Source organism: Cygnus olor, chromosome 1, assembly GCF_009769625.2.
Source record: "Cygnus olor isolate bCygOlo1 chromosome 1, bCygOlo1.pri.v2, whole genome shotgun sequence".
In the NCBI taxonomy this organism is placed as follows: domain Eukaryota; kingdom Metazoa; phylum Chordata; class Aves; order Anseriformes; family Anatidae; genus Cygnus; species Cygnus olor.
Window position 1 is genome coordinate 91490916 of NC_049169.1, and position 19525 is coordinate 91510440.

General features: G+C 41.2%; 1 protein-coding gene across 15 annotated transcripts in view; it reads right to left on the reverse strand.

The window, feature by feature from the left end:
* The window catches only part of LOC121075688, a 231188-nt gene that overhangs the window by 169318 nt on the left and 42345 nt on the right, over nt 1–19525 (reverse strand). Inside the window, exon 4 of one of the 15 annotated variants that reach the window (XR_005823127.1) lies at nt 1496–1576. The exons of the other annotated variants lie outside the window; for them this stretch is intronic. The gene's annotated coding sequence lies outside the window, so the exon portion shown is untranslated. The remainder of the gene's footprint in view (nt 1–1495; nt 1577–19525) is intronic. 15 annotated transcript variants of the gene reach the window in all.

The following is a 19525-nucleotide window of genomic DNA, read 5'->3' on the forward strand; positions in this document are numbered from 1 at the left end:
TTTGAAACATGTGGAACAACATTGACATGCCCTGGGTTTAGTACTGAGATAAAAATGATTTTATCTGGTCTCCCAAAAATTAGTGAATGCAACTGGAGGATCCAAAGGCCGATGCCAGTATAGCTGTGCTGGAATAGCTGAGGAACTTCCTGAATATTTTTGTCTAAAATAAACAAAAGAGGCTTTCCAGGAAGTTCTGAGTAATCATTCATCCTTATGTGTAGCTGAGCAGCTACAGAGGGAAGAAACTATCCTGGGATGGAGAGACAAAGATTTAAATAAACAAGAAACCCCACCAGCCTACTTGAGGAAATTAAGAAAGAACAGACTGAAACATCCCCAGGAATTTCAGTAAAGAGTAACTAATCTAGGGAGACTCATAAGAGAGCTCCAAAGAAACGAATGAAATTCAGGAGTTAGTAAAGGCAGCCTACTGACTCCCCACGGAGAATTTCCTTTGGTGCGTAACAACAAATGGGCTTTCCCTCCCATCCAGCCTTTAAAGTTCTCCGTGTCTTTGTGTGGGCCTCTTAACGCTTTCTTGAACCAAATGAGCTTGTGTCTTTGGAGATGATAGGGGTATCTCTGCTCCTGACAAGAGACTACAAATGATAACATCATCGTGACACAGAGGAATTGAGACCCCCAACCTACATGACTTGAACAGAGACCACATCCCCACCCACAGACATCAAATCAACTCCCGATAGCAGAACTACCCTGTGAGCAGTTTTTCTACACAAACCAAATTAGATAGAGATAACAATGCTATAAAATTTCCACTCGGGCAACCCTGCTTTTCATGTCTTGAATTCTCCTACACTAGGAGGCTATAAAGGGACTGAAGAGATGATGGGAAAGCAGAAAAAAAAAAGACAAAGAAAGGAGCATATCCAGAGAAAAAGAGAAAATGAGCTTTTTTATGCCTAGGAATGGATACTGTGGGAATCTTAACACCAAATATCTCTCTAATGTAATTACCAGTATGATGTGTACTTCTGCATTTATTCTATGCACAAGCTTGCTTATAAATATACACACACACTAGTGTTTATTCATATGTTACGGCTGCCTCCTCGACTCTTCATATTGACTTCTATATTGTGCAAATAGCTCAACACACCAGAGGAAAGAGAATTAAATTCCAGGAAATTCAAAGGACACAGACACATACCCTACCTCAGCCTTGATTACAGGTCCCTGCAGTTGCTCCATCATCCCATAAGTCAGAATGGCAATATTGCCTCCCTACGCTTGGTGTATGTTGACCCTACATCAGTTTTAAGGCTACAGATAGCATAACATCTAGTCCGCCCTGAAGACAGCACTAATGTTCCCCCTTAGCTATCAGTATTTCCACACACACACCATGGTAGAAACCTGAATTGATGCAAAACACAGACTAGAGCTCACTAGGTTGTTCCACAGCCATTTTGTCATGCTCTAAGCTAATTTGGCACTGGGTGCAAAGAAAAAAGAAAACCTGAGCACACACCTTGTCTCTGAGATAACCTTCTTTAACCTTTCATATCAGCACACAAGTAGTTCAGCAGTTTCTCACATCCACCTCAGTCATCTGAAGGACCAGAGCAAGAGACAAAAGAGAATGTAGATTACGAAGAAAAAAATTAAATAGTAATGTTCTGGCCTTGTTAGAAATAAGTATTTGTGTTTGTGCAGATGTCTAAAAATACTAAGTTTTTTTTTCTTAATGTTTATTTTAAAGTAGTAAACCGCACTACTCCATTTTTTCCCCATCTATACAATTTACTTAAGTAAGTTAAACTGATACTGAAGCATTGTACATAGCTACCCCTTGTTCAAGGGGGCCAGCAAACATGGTTTTTGGGTGGAGCTTATTTATTTTTAGACTTTTAAAGCTACAATTGCAAACAGATGTATGGATGGGTACCCTGCCCCCCTCCTTTCCTGCAGAAGAAAAATAAACAACCAGCCAAGGTTGATGATTTCTTTTGAGCAAACACCAAAACACTTGAGACAATAGAAGTTTTATTTCAGAATCCTAATCAGGGCCAAGCGAGCAATCTGCAAAACATGCAGTCTCGATGTGTTCGGGAGGAGGAAGGGACAGCTGTGTGTCAGCATCAATCTCCTCTTTGAAAACACAAACCTAATTCTGTGCCCTTTGATCTGATGCGGCGATAAACAGTAGAATGACTCAAGACACCACTTTTTCCACTACAGCTTCAATAAAATAAAACAAAATAGCGTATGAATACTAACACCTTAACAGACACAAACATTTGCTAAATATAACACTGGTCTTTCTGTCCCTTCCGTTTCCACGGTTGTATTTGCGTTTACATTCATACAAACACCCTACTTTTGTACAAGTCAGATTCCAGTCACAGGAGCTATCACACGGAAAATAAAGTTCAGATTGTAAGGGAAAGGTTGATTTTGATGTTACAAATGCTGGTATAAAGTAAGAGACTAGTCAAACCCTGTGACATTGCTGCATCGCTAAGGCAGAGTCTGACTGGTCATCTTTCTCTTTGCTCGTGTCCTCTGGCTTATGCCATTGATGTGACAAACTGCCAGGCAGCTGGGTACTTACGACCATGCTTAAAATTACAAATAAATGAATAGGATTTATTTTTCCTTAATTTTATAATAATCTAAAAAGGTGTATCATGTTTTTATTAGCGGTACATTTCTATACAATACATTCACTGCTGATACTGCAACTTGGAGAAATTCCATCGAACCCAGTTGAAAAACAATGGTAAGATAATTACTTTCCCCATCCCCAGCTCTGGAGCTGGGACACCAACCCCTGTGAAATGGCAATCAGAACAGATTATGACCCACCGACAGCGCTTAGCTTCCATAAAGCATGCAGGGTACAGAAGCCCAGGGCACTGGCCCAGTGTCAGAGGGACTTGAAGCTACACTCAGTGTTGGGGCAAAGCAAAGAAATACTGTTCACTCTGCAGCTCTCTAAATGCCCAACTTCCAGTGCATTTCTGCTTCATGATGAGGATAGGCCAGTGGTATTTTCCTGGTCTAAGCATAGTTATAATTTATGCACCTACCTTGAAAAAAGCAGTCACATGATTCTTTTTGGGAATGTAGAATAGGGCACTCTCTGAGGCACTAATTCATCAAAGCTTTTGACAGTGTAAACAACACCTTGAATTTTATCTAGAAAAATCCATCATTCAAGGATAACAAAGCATTCCTATATACTAATTACACCTTACAGTGCCTGTGTAAACTGTAAGACATTAATATATGCATTGTACAGGAAGAAAGCCAGACCCAGAGAAGACAAAGGCATCATTCTCAAAACCAGGAAACCTTGGCAATGAGGGGTATTCTAACTGCAGGCCTCTCCAAAAGTGAGCCACCAGGTGCTTTGGTACCTTTGCTCCAACAGCAGATTTTAAAATTTTATAGCTCTTCTAAGAAAAAGACCAAGATTTTTCAGATGTTGAAACCTTCAAAATGAATTGACGCTCACTGCAGTATTAACCTTACGACTCCAGTAAGAATGTATGCTGAGTCAGTGACAGAGCTGGAAATGAAATATCTGGGTCCTCATTGCTTAGGAAGTTAAATAGCTCTCCTTTTTCCAACTTCTTCCAGCCTTCTTCGGTAGGTATATGGATTTTATCCATCATCTAAGCTGAGCAACCTTATAACCCAGCAGCTGACCTCCAGCCAACAGTCAAACTTTGAGGCCACATTTGAAATTGGGTCCATAGTTTTGTTGTTCTGATTTAGTGTGTGTTCATACAGAATATGGACGGACAATAAACAGGGCTTTGTTTTTCACCCTCTCAAATATATTTTGTTCCTCTCAAATATATTTTATGAAAGTGTGTGCACAGGTAAGTGCATGTCTGCAATGTATCTTATTTTCATCACCTGGCTGTTTCACTTCTGTTGCTTCAGACATCCATTTCTGTCAGGACTCTGCATAAGGTTATGAATTGGGTAAAAACACAGAGGTTGGAAGAGTCCCATACAGCCCAAGGAAACACCCACTGTTAAGTACAAGTGCTCCTACAGACTGCACAGGACAAGGTTTAATATTAATTCTTTTAAAAAATGAATGTGCAGGTCTTGCACTTAATGGAGTCTTTTACCAGAACAGGAGTTGAAATCAGTTTGTAGCAATAGTGAATATGCCCACAGTACAGTAGGAAGGAATAGCTAAAGTTTTTGTTTGTTTGTTTTTTCAGCTTATGTTCAGATCCTTTTCAACTATGCACACTAAGTTCAGGCCATATTCACTAGAAAAGTATGAGAAATTTGTACAAGTGCCCCACAGACTATTTTTTCACACAAGTGAATCTAACCCTGATGAAAACAAACCCTGACAACTGTACTGCATGCTCTGAAAAAAGGACCTGAACAAAGCATGTTAAGAAAAATAGCACACCTGGTAACAAGTGCCAGCAATAGCTTTACCCTGAAAAAAGTCTGAGGACATATTGGAAGAGCAGGAAAATACAAACTACTGCTACCTACAGCATTTCATCATATGCACAAGGTCAGCTCCCCAAACAGTGTTTTTGGATTGATATTTACCCTGAAAATCAGAGTAGCACACAGCTGCACTCAACGTATTTCAATAGTACACACTTAGCAAAGAGCTTTCTTGTCTACCCTAGTTATCTGAAAAACAGGACACCCTGCTTCTGTCTGTGCTGCTTTGCCTCCCCTCCATTTCCACTGGAGCCTCAGGCCTCAAAGCTTCCAAAGGCAGAGTGTTTTCTCAACGAAGAACATTCAGCGCCACTGTTTTAGGGTGGAACTTCTAGCCAGTGTTAAGGGAGGTTTGCCTACTGGGAAATCCCATGTGTAAAAGTCCTTTTATCACCTTCTGGTTCTGCTTCAGGGGAAGGTTTAATTGGGAAGTGTCTGGATTCTGGCTGTAAGCAGCAGGTGCAGAATTCCTACACAAGCAGGTGGGAAGCAAGTAGATGGATGGACATCCTTATTAGGCTGAAGTGGGATGAAAGCTGCCCCTCAAACAGGTTGTCCCATCTCTACAATAACAGTCCTGTGGGAAATGGGATTTGGCTGCCCCGTGCTGTCTCTCCGCTAGCCCGCAGGCCTTTGGGAATAGCAGTGGCACAGCTGCAAGAAGCCCTGATGCCCTCCTGAGCCTGAGCAGTCAGAGCTCTGCAGGTCACACACAGCTCATTGGCCAAGCTGGATCCAGTGACTTGTGTCAAACAGCATTTTTGCCACTAGCGTCACCGAGCCGGGTAAGTCCTGGAAGAGGAGAACATTCCCTGCTGAGGGGCTCATCACTGTCTTTGCTCTAAGTTTCCCAGGGTGACCTCTCATCCAAAACAGATGAAGTTAATTCAGTCTAACAGCTGACAAAAATCACAGCCCGTAGCAGTTAAGCTGTGATGGCACTAAGTAAGCAAATAACAGAATAACACGGTCCAATCATATCCTCGATTTCTCATTTCTTGTGCTGTAAGCATGCTGCAAATCTGAAATCTCACCCTACATTACAAACTTGAAACATTGCTCCTTCACTACCCCACATGTTCCCTTATTATCTACATGAAGCAGGGGAAAACTCTCGCTGAAAAATGATTGGAATTTGCTAACTACTTGTAGTCTAGTATCATTTTGTATCTTCTCTGTGCAAATGTCAACTATTACAGAAAATGAAAATCCTCCTAGCATAGTTATTTAGATTACAAGCATTTTTAGACAGACGGCACAGTTTTTCTGAAAACTGCAGCACAAAGTACAACAGGGTTCAGACTCAGAAGCAGGGTTCCTGCAAGTGTATACTTCTTGCAGAATTAAACAAAAGCTTAAAGACGGGAGGAACTGCAGGCAGTATTTCATCTTCAAAATGTACCACAGGCCATACCCTAGAAGTGCCACAGAGTTATTGAATATATCCTGCTCCACTAAGCCAGACACCTAAAAAGGTACAGATTTCCAATGATTTTCAAAGTCATCAAACTATTCAAGATATCTGGGCTTTCACAGTCTTAAGCTTCATTTTTTACAGTCCTTCTCCATGGCCCTGTCCATTTTTCTGCTGGCTTCCAGAATCTTCTATCTGCTTTCAAAATGGTGAACAGAACTTGAAAAGTGAAATAAACCATGGGATGCTTGAGTTTGGAAGCTGTACTTGTACTGTGTCACTGACCAGGTTTTTTGCCCTTCCTACAGGGCTATCGACACTTGTGACATGCTTCACATGACTAAAAGCATAAGAACAACTCTGTCAATTTAACCAAAACATATTTGGGGGCAGTGGGTGAGAGGCAAGAAAGACTTAATCATCCTTGGTCCAGTCATTTTGAGTCTCACGTTACACTGAAAAAGCTGAGATGCATCTTACACTTATTTTCCACTCTCAGTGGTACGAATAAACGCATTGTATTTCATTATACACAAAACTGCAAAAGACAATTTGTTTAAAGTGCTCCTTTAAAAATAAATGTTCAATCAGATCTAAAAGTAAAGGATTTAAATATTCTATCAATCTTGAATGGAGTTTCCTACTTTCCATCAGAACAGGGTAAACTCCTTTTCCTTCGACTAGAAGCATGACGTAAACCTGACAGACCATCTCAGAAAGTCAGCAACATTCAGAGTTACCTACATTTGAGTAATGGATCACATTCAGAAACTCAAGCAGCAGTTTTAGAGATGCGTGTAGTAACCTTCATTTCATGTTACTGGAAATAGAGACGCAAAGACATAAAGTCACGCAGTGAAGGTCACCCAGCACATTAGCTGCATCCCCTCCCACTCATCTTTTTGATCATGCTGAGGCACAGCTAAACAACAGCCTGGGTCATGGGCCCTGGCCTATTTGAAAATCTGTCTGCAAGGTTTGATTCTACTACAATACATGTTTCCATCTGGGATCTGGGCCCTTGGTAACAAGCAGTCTTCTGAGGGGAGCAGCAGGGAGGAAGGACGAGGTAACTTGGGCTCTGGGCCTGACTTCTTGCCCCATTGCTCACTGACTCAACATCCTGTGCCACCAGTGTGCATGAGAAACCTGCCGTTATCTTCAGCTCTGCCCTTCATCTGCCAGATCCACGCATCGGATGCGTGACTGGAAATTGTCAAGCAACATATCAGTTGGCTGAAGGAGTGATGTGGAAATAGAAGGGAATACAACTCGGTTATTTATATGAAGGAATACACATAGCTGCATCCAACCAGTTTTGATTTTCTAACTTTAAAATTATAACAAGGGGCAGATGTTCTGCCAAGGATGCAATTATTTTCACCATCTGAGGATCTGACTCAGGAGAAGAAATTTAATAAAGGGGGTTTGAAGCCAATACATCACTGGCACCATTACTCCACAGAAACACGGCCACACAGTGACCCTGCTATCGTCTGTACACTGAGAATGATTATCATGAAAGTCTGCCAGAAGAACATAATAGGAATAACGTACCTATCTGCTGGCTTTTGCCAATGCTAAAATTATTTTCTGGCTATTTTCCTTCCCCTCTTTACTTGCAAAAACTTTGAAATAAAAATGTTGTGGGTTTTGAGTGTTGTGTGTGTGCTTGTCAAAACTAAAAAACAAACAAAAGCCACAACACAAACAAACAAACAAATTTCTTGGGGCATTATGGCTCTAGATCCCTGTAGAGTTGGTATCTCTTTTACAGATCTAGTGTCTGAGTGATGCTGAGAAAATGCAGATGCTAACATTAAACACTTATTACCCAAAGTCTGCTATATATCCTTCCTGTCGTAACTGGCCAACTGAATGAGTTCTGCTACAGTCAAGGGAGACAAAACCCTTAAAATACCAATCAGGAGAGGCTACTTCAGGATATTTTCTAATGGCCTGTAATGTGATTCGAGACATTCACAAGCCACTTCCTCCCCATGTTCTCCCTTCCAAGGAAAGCTATCAGGAAGTCCTTGCATTTATTAGGAATCTCCGATCAGACCACAGCAGTTGTTTTTTAACCCCTAGGGATGTTCCAGGAAGATACTATCAATATCTAATTGTCTGGTTTTGTTCTTTCACAATCCATCCAAAGACTGAAAAATGAGAATGAGTAAGCTAGTCTTCTGCCATCTCTGAGGACTTTTTTATTATTATTATTTTACTGGGGGAGTGGGAGTGGGGGTACAGGGGAAACAAAACTTTCAGTAAAAGATGAACTAAAAAATAAGGAAGGGAAATAATGCTTCTGATAAATTTAATGATTGGACATGAACTCAGGACAGCTCAGCTTCACGTCCATCCTCATTACTTCATGCAAACTGAGTTCCAATACAAGCTTAGATAAAAGTTCTCCGTTGCTCCCAAGTCATCCAAACCCTTCTCTCTGCAGTCCTGTCCTTGACTAACAGTCTTATTATGTGGCCAATAAGGCTTTCCTGATTCAGCACGGTTTTTGTCAGGACAACCAGGCAGTTGTCAGATCTTAAAGCTGAAATACGCAAGGAAAGGGCTCTCCAGGGCAGTACCTGTCAGCAACACTTAGTGCCCTGGGATCACAATGTATCCCATAAGCGAGACACAAGTCATTGGACTGAGTCACTGGGCCTAGAGTCTTGTTCTTGACAGTGATGATCTCAAAGCTCCTTCAGGCTGTGCTCCATTCCACTTGGTTTTTGTTCTTTGTACCTCCCGTTCAAAGATAACACCTGTGCCTACTGGCTGAGACCTCTAGGCTTCTGGAGAATTGCCAGCGCTCCTGTCATTAAGGCAAGTTTTAGTGTTTGACATTTCAGGAGATGGCTTTGAAGGGAAAACCTCCACAAACTTTGTGCAGAGAAGCCTCTGTTCTTCTGTGTCCCTGTAATTCATCACTCAAAGCAGGAAGCCTGAGCGACACGCTGCCTTATGAGAGGACTGCCTCCTCCTTATCATTGATCATAGCATCTCAGTGTGTCCACAGCACCTCTGTGGGTGGAAGATGTGCAGGCATGACATAAATCACCTCAGACTTCCTACCAATAACGTGACCCTGAGGCAACATATTCAGTACATTAAAAAAAAATTATATGATAGCCTGATGTGACTTTGTCAGACCCCATGTAAGACCTAGCCTGAGGGAGGAACGTACCTTGCAGCTGTTCCATAACAACTGTCTTTTTACAGTGAGTTAATTATCTACAGATACTGAGTGTTTTGAAAACATGAAATAAGACCAGCTGATTTGAAAACTAACATTAAAACAGGCTTAAAAAATTCATCTCTAGATGCCTCTTACACTAAGTAACTCTAGGTGACAATGCTGCTTACAGCAGCCACAAGGAGATACAAAGGATGGTACCATAAAATCTCTCAGGAGTTTGGGGATGGACATATTACCTAGGTGAGATCTTACAAATAATGATACTCAAACACTCCCAATTACACTCACAGACCACATACACTCCATTTGCCTTCATTCAGAACAGTGCAGTATAACTTTCCAAGGCTCTGTGCTCCACCAGACTGAGCTCCTGCCTTCCAAGGCAATGTGCAGGGGTTTTGCATCCTTATACTGTAGAGATGGGTGGTGAACTTTATCAACTGGTCATTAAAGATCAGCTTCCAATAAGCCTGCTACTCAATTACCCCATTAGAATAGAGATGATGAATATGGACAGAAGTTTTAAATGCATAGCCAGTCTGTCTTTCCATGAAAGAAAATCAAACACTGATAACTTCAGCTAATTTTGGTCAGGAGAATAGTTTTGATCCTGAACATTCCCCAAAAAAGTTCTGCCTTTTATAAATACAGATCCAACAACCCTTCAAGACCACAAAATTCATGGAGTAAAATGCAGGGCAAAGTGCAGACCTTTGAGTTTTCAAATGTGAGTGTTCAGTTCATTTCCATCTCTGGTTTCAGTCCAGAGCTTCCTAAAAAGTAGAGGTCAGCTGTAACAGACATGGACTGAGTTGTGGAACTGAGATTTGCATGTAAAGTCTGCCCATAGCACTGTTCCTCTTCTCATGCTCACAGCTGGGCAGAAAAAGATCCACAAGTCTGCATCAGACACCTACTCATATTTAGTATGCACATATAAACATACAGCTTTACTTTGACTTCACAGAGGGGGGTCACACAAGAGGGGGTCATAAAGTAATATGGTTACATTCTTTTTTTTCCTAAGACAGCTGTCAGAGCCCCAAGAGAATGCTACTGTAGCTTCTAATGAATTTTGGGTGGTGTAATAGTTCATGCAAAGGTGAAAATGGTAGTGAAAACTAAATAAGTTTATTTTTCCTCAGAACAAAGAAATATGTTAGACCCAGTTCTTGTTTATTTCTTAGAATTCTTTTAAAATTATTATGGATGACTCACCTTTTCCAATGTACCTCTTCTCTCCACTACTAAGCTTTTATAGCAGTATTTAAGTTTAAAGGGATCAAACTGAAAGTGCATGCTTTATTTTCCAAACACATCCAAATGATGCACCTAAGAAATGGTGTTTTCATTATATCCAGGCTAGGTGTTTTATATCTTCATACATATGGCAAAACAAACACTTTTCCCCTAAAAGCATAACTCACCTCTACCCTGAAAGGACTCCACCAATTCTTCCTATTGTTTCTATATTGAAGCTGACAACCTACATGCCAATTAGTAACATACATGGTTTTCCTCTTTCTTCATCTCTTATTGATGTCAATCTTTTCTTTTTTTACTCATGAAAGCCTACAGAACTGTGAGGACTAAGTCCTCCATGGGTCATATTCTTGAAGCTTATCCTTTTAGCTGACCTTCTTTTAGTCTGAGCTCCATGTCAGCTGGCATTTCTTTTCGGAAAATGGAGACCAAAAGTACTTGCATCAAGTTTTATCCAGTCTCGTCAATACATTGAAAAGTGGCAAAAATAACCTCTTTGCCCTGGAAGAAATTGCTTTGTATCTATACCCTATAATGCAATCAGCCACCTTTCACAATATCATTGAACCGAGAATTCACTGAGTTTAAACAGGAGGCGCCCCTTTTTCTTCAGGGCTATTCCCCAGAGAAACCTCTGATCTGCTTGCCTTTTATATTTGTACCCTTCCACACAGCATCTGATTTAATTCTGCTCTTTGTCCTCTATACACCTGCTACTCAAGCCTCTCTGGTGGTTTCACAGGACTCTCTACGCAGGCACATATCTTCCACTAAACCCGCTGGACCAACCGTATCAAACACTGCGAGTGTTCTCTCTGACTTGTGTTTGTGTTCAACGCACCAAGCAGATTCAGCCCCTTCTGGTAGGCAGTAGATATCTAATGACTCAAAGAAACACCAAAACGCAAAAGAGGAAATTAAGGGAACTACTACCTTGAAATAAGATGGCATAAGTTTATAATCATCCAGGTGTATGCCCAGACTAGGTAAGTCATTGGGTTGGACGAGGATCTGATGATTTATTTTGTAAAAGCTGTTGCAGTTGAATAAGAACCAGGAATTTAAATTTCCCCTGAAAACAACTGAGAAAATTGGTGAGATGTTTCCACTCAGATTGTTTCAGCTCTCTTGCTTCTCCCTACTGTTTCAAGCGCAATGGAAGGAGGACTACCTATAAATAGGTCTTACACAAACCATGCGCAGGAAGACCACAAAAAATGGTCACAGGACAGACGATCAGAGGACACAAAAATTCCCAATCGATAGGATACGCATACAGCATTTACATTATTAATCAAATCTAAGTCAATTCAGTTCAACTGCTTCTGAGCAAGGGTATTCTTCAAGTCCAAAAGTATAAAGCTTTGAAGTAAAATCAGGAAAAACATTACAGCAGCAAAATCGCCATCAGCTTTGCAAACCCTCCAACAAGCACACACTCCTACAACTTTCTTTTTTGATATTTTTTTAAAACCGGTGTTGTTCTGCGTCTTTGCTATGAGCAAAAAGCAATTTTCCACCATTTGTCCAATGCAGGAGAAAAATCGAAAAGGATAAATTTTACTTTTTGCACCAGTGGGCTCAAACCAATTCTCACTTCCTTCATCAACAGCTTTTTATAAGTGTTTGAAAGAAGCAAAGGAATGCAGACCATGAAGCCAGAAGAGGGAGAAAATGGTTACTAAAACTTGCAGGCTAAGAACTTTCTGAGTAGATTAATTTCAGGTTGATAAATTTAGCTTCTAGTTAATTAATTTTTTTTTTTATTAAAAAAAAAAAAAAAGTCTCCCTTGCTGAAGAAAAGAGAGGTGGATTTTTGTTGTGTTAGCTCTTTGAAAGCACATTGGAACAAGGAGGCATCAAACCCATCAGAACGGTACCCAGCCCTGGCCTGTCTCTAGTGAACAGGCTAGAGAAGCACCAACATCTCAGTGACTTCAGCTTTTTCCTAAACACAATCCTGCCCAACACTAGATTTTAGCAGAAGACAGTCCTTTAGTGAACATTTTCTAGGGAATCTAATTTATTTATTTATTTTAATCCCTTACTCAAGCCATAACACTTTCTCAGTTTCTTTTTCTGTCTGGCTACATGGCTCAGCATCCGCCTGGCTCACATCAGCCCCTGCACTTAGCCATAAGAAGGAAATTTTTCCTCCCTCTAACTACCACAAAGCCTTGGTACCAGAATTAGAATCCCTTGCTTCAAGTGCTATGCAAACAAATATTTCCTTAGAGTCCCTCAGGAAAGCCAGTCCACAAAAATAATTTGGTATAGCCAGAAAATAATGCCAGCCTCTGGACTTCAGGTTGCAACCACACCTGACCCATTGCTTTGTCAGGCCCCTCTCAAACTAAGCAGAAAGGATTTAAATGTCCCGTTTGAAATCCTCTCCACCAAACACCTGGAAAACATGGACTGCAGTCAAGCAGAATAAAGTGTAGAAGAGCAATGGAAGAGTGAAATGTCTGGAGAAGTGGAAAATTCTCAGCCACACCAAAGTCCCTCTGAAATCCAGGCATGTGGAGAAGACATAAGGAGTCAGTTAGTCTGCCTGTACTTCCAGCAATTTGGTGAACTTAAAGGGCAGGGATAATTTAGCTCATTAAAGCATGAATCCCTATAGGGTCTGACACCGCTGGGAAAATGCCTCTGTGGAGTGCTGCCCTTGTGCAACAGGCAGGTAGAAAAGGCTTGAAGTGGCCTCAAAATCTCTTGCCTGATGGAGCAGCTGGCCCTGTCACCGCCCTCAGCTGCACACCAACAGGAATTTTCTGTCTGTAAGAGGACCGATTCAGTGCCCCAAGCCTTTCCACCCAAGTGGGCAAAAGTGTCAGCGCATGGCATCTGCAAAAGGAGGAAGAGAGAAAGAGAAGGAAGCCGGGGAGGAAGGGAGGAGAAAAGGGAGTCTGGGCAGCAGCAGCCTCTGTTCTCCTTCCTGTGGTTATGCGCTGCCAAAGCAGCTGACATGTCTGCACCCTACCACAGCTGAACCAGAACGATGCCTACAGCTGCTTTGATGCCAACAGACTGCTGCCTGCTGGCACTGCTCTAACCTGTGCTTCCCATGCCAATTAAGATCACTGTGATATTAATTTATGCAAAATTTATGCCATCTTTCCTGTACTTATAGCTCCATCCTAACACCTGTTGGGGTCTTGCTGTCTTTCGAAATGGGGGCTCTGCAGGGCAGAGATTAATTTAACAGTGTCTAGCACAGTGCAGCCCTTATCCCTGCCCATTATCACCACTAAATATCAGAAAAGCAGATTATACTTGCTTTTCCACACAGACTTAATATCTTTTGCCTGGGGCAAAATAGAGGCCGGTCTCCGTGCTCAGCCACGAGAGAAGACCTCAGTAATTTTCAGTTTAACAGCCTGCAATCCAAAGTAAGCCCTTGCAGGCAACCTTGATCGTGCTGAGCTCAGGGAGGACTTTCAGATGTCTGTCATCCCATTCGAAGGACAGAGAGGACTCGGTCAGTTGGACAGCATGGTATTAAGGAGGCAGCAGGTAAACTCTTTTCCCCTCCTCAAACTGCTGCCTGTTCTCAGAGCAGCCAGGCTCTGAAAGTGGCTTATTTTCTAGTAGTCCTGGACTGTTCTGAAAGCAGATGTTTTCTCTGGGAAAAAGAACAATAAATAGCAGCAGCTTTTCTACGGAAACTGCAATAGGCTGACAGTTCTTTCCATTTCCTGAGACCTCTCTCAAGAATCCTCCAGTCAGTAGAGATTAAAATCGACTTGTTCGTAATACAAGAAGTCAAACAGGACACACCACCCAGCTGTCCAGCTGCCTGCAAGTCCACTGTTCATTTCACCAGACCCTTTCAGACAGGGTAGAGCCCATCCTTGTAAGCACAGAGTGTAGAAGGTGTTCTTCAACACAACCCTCAACAAGAAGTTCTCTTACAGAAAGCAGGAGGGGGAAATCCTTGTACTCAGATGCAGTCTACTTCGGTCCTGTTGCTGTAAAGCTATTTCAGGATTGCCAGACCCCAGACACTCAACTGCAGGAGTTTTAAGTCACAACTCTGGTGCTCTTATTTTCCTCTCTGCCTTTGAAAGCTGGGGAATGGGGGAAACCTTTGTCTCTGTTCCCTTGTGGGCTGGAATATCAGTTTCTAAAAGAGGATGAAAGATTCCCACATTATGACAGCAGCTTGAAGACCTGATGCTGTATGCAAACCACCATAAAATACTTAACACCTGACAGCATTGGTGCTTCACATGGTTTACTGATTCTTAGCAAAGCTATGCTAGCCCTCAGCAAAGGCACTGGAGTCTCCAAGGGAGACTTCCTTTCTGTTCATTTTTTAAATAAGCTTGTGTTTCAGAAACAGGAGAGAGAAATAAATGGAAAATGGTAGATGTCAAATTTTGCTGCTGTAAGAACTGAGGTCAGTGCATCCTTTTTTGGTATTTTCTCCTCTATTACACCAAGCATACTAAGATGTCTCAGTTCATAAAACTCCAAGCACCTTATTTATTTGCTCAGGGGAGAAGAAAAAAAGAAAACCCCACTCAAACCTGCTGAAAATGGGGCTGTAACCACCACCATGATGCAAGCAGAAGTTTTCGGTGTCTTCCATTCCACCACAGAGACGGATTGTGTCTGTTCTGCTGGCAAGGCAAAGTAAGATTGAACATCGAACTTGGTTTTCTATGCATCACGTGGTAGTATATAAACTGCGCATTTAGTGATTTGTATAATTTCACCAAAAATCATGTTTGATGTCTCTGTAGTCTGGACTGTTCTCATCTCAGCGACATAACCCAGAGAGGAAATAAACATAGACAGGAAATTAAATATAGGCAAGAAGGGAGGGGAGAGTACATACCAGTTTCTTTACATAAGGAAAAAGGAAATGGGCACCACAACATGGATGTGTGAAGATATTTAAAGAGCCTTTGTCAGAATGGGGAAGAGAAAACACGGAATGTGGCTTGTGAGCTTCAGATCCACTGGAATAGACGAATTCCAGGGAACCATGCTGTGGCAAAAGCAGGGACACAGAGCCTTTCATATGATCAAAAGGATGGGGAGAACAGTCCCCAAAATAAAGACGGAGAAGCAAGAGGCACTAGAAAGACCCCTGACCACGGTTAAAATACTGTTCCTCTTTTTCTGTACTATCGCCACAACAACTTGGGAAGTCAAGTAAACATTAGAGTTGCTTACACCTAAAAACTTTTGAGGGTTGTACATTGAGATCCTGTGGGGACAAACAGAAAGCAAAGACAAACCACTAGCACATGGGAACACTTGGTCTGGGAAGCAGCAATGGGACATAGCTATTTTTAATGTTATTTAGGGCCCATCACTAATGTGTTGAAGAAAAAACAGCTCCTGAAGAAAGAGGAATTCCATAGAGTAACTTGACTGTTGTTAGATATCAAACTCTATGGTACTGATCACATCCTTATCTGCAAAATAAAGTAATGCCTACTGAGCAGCTCTTCTGGAGCCTCAGATGGCAGATAAAAGGAAAGAGTAAAGGTCTGTTTCTGTTAGCCTTGATGTAGCACGTGTGTGACATTCCACTGATGCATGTGGTATGTGGTAATAAAACATTGTGCAGTAATGACTCCATGAAACAGCTCCAGAAAGCAGTACCCCAAGAAATCCCCAGATGAAGACAAGTCTCTGAGGAGCCTGCGCTTTGTGGCACACTCACCTGATCCTACTTCTTTTCTGAAATTCTAAATAGTCCAGAGTACTTTGGAGTAACAGCTTAAGTTTAAAGAAAAGTTGTGGGATATTTAATTGGCCTAATTTCACCCTCTGGCTGAGAAGAGAGCAGAGCTTGATATTTCTCAAAATTCATTCCCTTCCTCCCCCCTTTCTAACAACTTCTGTGAATGAAACACAGAGAAAGATTTTATCTAAGTTATCAACAGGTCAGTTTTTCTGCTTTTTCATCTGATTTTTCATTAAGTTTCTGTTTTTTTCCACATCTATCCACTCAGTATGTCAATGATATGTATGTTAGTCTCAGCTGGGCTCGTGGAGCTTGTCACTGCATACTTTCACATGACTGGGAGGGCTCCCATTACAGCCTGGTTTCTCCAAGAGCAGCCAGCTGGCTGTTCTGGTGCACACACCTTGCTTACTTACATGCTGCCATGATGACAACCTATTTCTTCAGCCGTGATTTGCGTAGAGTCTGGTGTATGACACTGGGAACCCTCTCTTTTCAAGAGCAATCTCTTCAGAGATTTACTAGGCTCAAGACCACTTTGCACAACTGATGTAGGATGAAGCAGACAGCACAAAGCGATGAATTTGGGTTTGATTGTGTAATCTATAGGACCAGCAACAAAACTTGCTGTTAAGCAATTAACTTTTTTGGCAGGATCATAAAATTCTAAATACATGCATACTTCTTAAAATAAAGAGTGATCAGAGATATTTAAATAATTGGAACTGTATAAAAATAGGCCTGGATAACTTGTCACGATCTCTAATTCCAATACTAATGCAGGCATATGAAAAAGAGGAAATCCTGTTCACCTTGAAGAAAGTCTACAGACTATTTATAGCTGTTCTTTGTTCTCAGTTTCAACTCACAGTTCCCCATATCACTTCTATGGAGCCCATAATTCCAGCTGCAAATAGAAGTGTATTGCGGTCCCAAATCCTATAAAAACTCTCAACATTTCCAAATCCTAAAACACAAGCTATATTCATTCCTTAGCTCTCTTCCTATGCTTTTGTCCATTTTTAAATTTCTTCATGGCAAGACTTCCCTCTCACCTGGGTTGTTTATAGGAGTGCAACCACTCGGGAAGCAGCCATGTATTCTGTTGGCAAAACCAGAGACCAGTTAAATAGTTTTACCAGAAACAGCATGGTACAATATAAATCAAGAACCAGATGGAAAACCAGGATGTCTGGGCTTAGTTCTCAGCTTTGCTACCGATTTGATAAGATCCTGGGGCAAGTGATTCCTTATCTATATGCTCCTGCTTTCCCACCACCCACCCCCATCTCTAAGACTTCTCTATTTATTCTTATTTACTTTTATACAGTACTTTCAGAGCTGCAGAGGAACAAAATACTAATATTCTGGAAATCATAGGAAAAAAAAAATCATACCCCTTCAACATTTGAGTGAAAACCAAAGGCCCAGCTACTCTGAATCCCAAGAAAAAAGATCGTATCCCTCCAACTTCAGTTTACTTCTGCAGTTATCACGAAAATACAGCCAAATTTTTAGTGTGTTCCTCAGCTTTTTGTCAGACATAGGCCATTGTTTATAAGCACTGGCCAGTATAAAAGTACAGTTAGATATATCTAATTAGGCCACTGCTTTTCTGTGCCAGAAGGCTATCTTGACCTGGAGAAGGTTTTGTTTGTTTTTCCCCCTAAACTGTGATTTCAGTTATTTCCCCAATCAAATTAAAGCATAGCATACTTCTTTCTGCTCAACTTCTTGTTTGTTATGAAAGCATGTAAGAAAGTCTCAGTTCACAGTCTGAGCAACTGCAATAGGAAGGGAAGAAAGCTGAAAGAAAGCAATAACTTGCTTTCCGGTAATCATTAACTCTCCCCATTGGTCCTCTCCCTAGGAGGGAGGTAGAAATAAACTTTCTGCTTCAGTCAAGATATTTGAAGTGCAGGATCTGCAATTACTTGGCTGAATTCAATGTAGATATAAGAAGTCTGTTTCCTCGAGATCTTTTTTTTGTTCATTTTATTTACTTTAAACAGGAAAAACCTTAAAAGAGGACATCAAGATTAATCACTTAGATTGTTTACAAATTCTCTGAGCTGTGTATTCACTAAGTCTTGGCATCCAGTTCAGTTATTTTGCAGCTCTATGAATTACTTAACAATTGCTTCTCAGTTGCTGCTGTACTGATACAACACGGAGAATATCAGGAGAGTGGGGAGGGCACTCTGCAGCATCAGCACACTTTCTGCTTGAGGGGAGCATGAGACATTACACAGAAATGCTCGTTCACACCTGTAGCACAGGGAGCAGCTGGCATACAAGACTTCTGTGTGTTACTGACAGGTCTGATACATGTCTATGGTCCCACTTAGAAATACATCACAAGTGATGGGGGTCCAAAATCGTGAAAGTCAAGTTAGTGAGGTTGTATCACTGTCCACAAAGTTGCATTAGGCCTAGAAGCTGGCAGTATCTTTTGGAAGACTACCAAAAAAAAAAAAAAAAAAAAGACCACCAACACACACAGAGCACACATAGACAAAGAAAAAGCATCTCACTTCTTGTTATTGTGCTAGTCCTAACTTTCCTACTGATAAAGGTGTTCATTTAATTTGCAAGCAAGATTGGCCCTAGAATTGGTGGAATAGGCTGCAGGCACCTCTGACCACTAAAACATTCTCCCTTTGATCTCATGTTTTCTCTTTCTTCTGACCATCTGGAAGTAAGGAAGAAAACTGAGCAGAAATTTGAGCTTTAATGACAGAAGGAAAGTTGCTGATACAGGACAAAAATTAGCAGATTCGTCTAAGTCAAGTAAAGAGCAACAGAAACGTTTTGAAATGCACAAAAATACGATAGTTTGTCACCAGGAGTGAGTCAAAGCAGTAAACTGCTTCATCAATACTTACTGCATACAGCACTCATTAGAAAGGTAGCAGCAAAATCTGCCACTTTCACAGAAAAAAACAGTGCATTCAAAAAGTTTTCTTAAAGAGCAAGAATTCATTCCACTAGTATCTGCCAACCATTGCATATTAAGCAGTTCACTACACACAATTATTTAGGACTCATGAACGTATGAAGTCTCATGAACACAAGACATCCTTTTTCCCAAAAAGCTCACGTGATGGATATCTGATGGAAATAAGCCAGTGCACCAAAGAACCTCCTGCTACCTTCCAAAATGAACTATTGTCACTCTGCTGAAATGAAATTTCTGTATTCACATAGAGTAGTATGATTTCTGGTGGGTTTTGTTTGTTTGTTTTTGTCTTTAATTTTGCTTTGCTAAAGATACTTCACTGCAATTCTGGTTTCGTTCTAAATTCAAAGCCTTTCTTGAAAGGGAACCTCCACCCTTCACACATTTCTAATAGTGAGCCCTACAGGACAACACTTCCACATCATTTTTTCCTATTGCTGCCATCTTTATGCTGATTAGTGCCTGTAGCCCTTTTCTTCTCTGACTGGTGAAGGTTTTAAACCATGTGTTCAAATAACTTGCTGA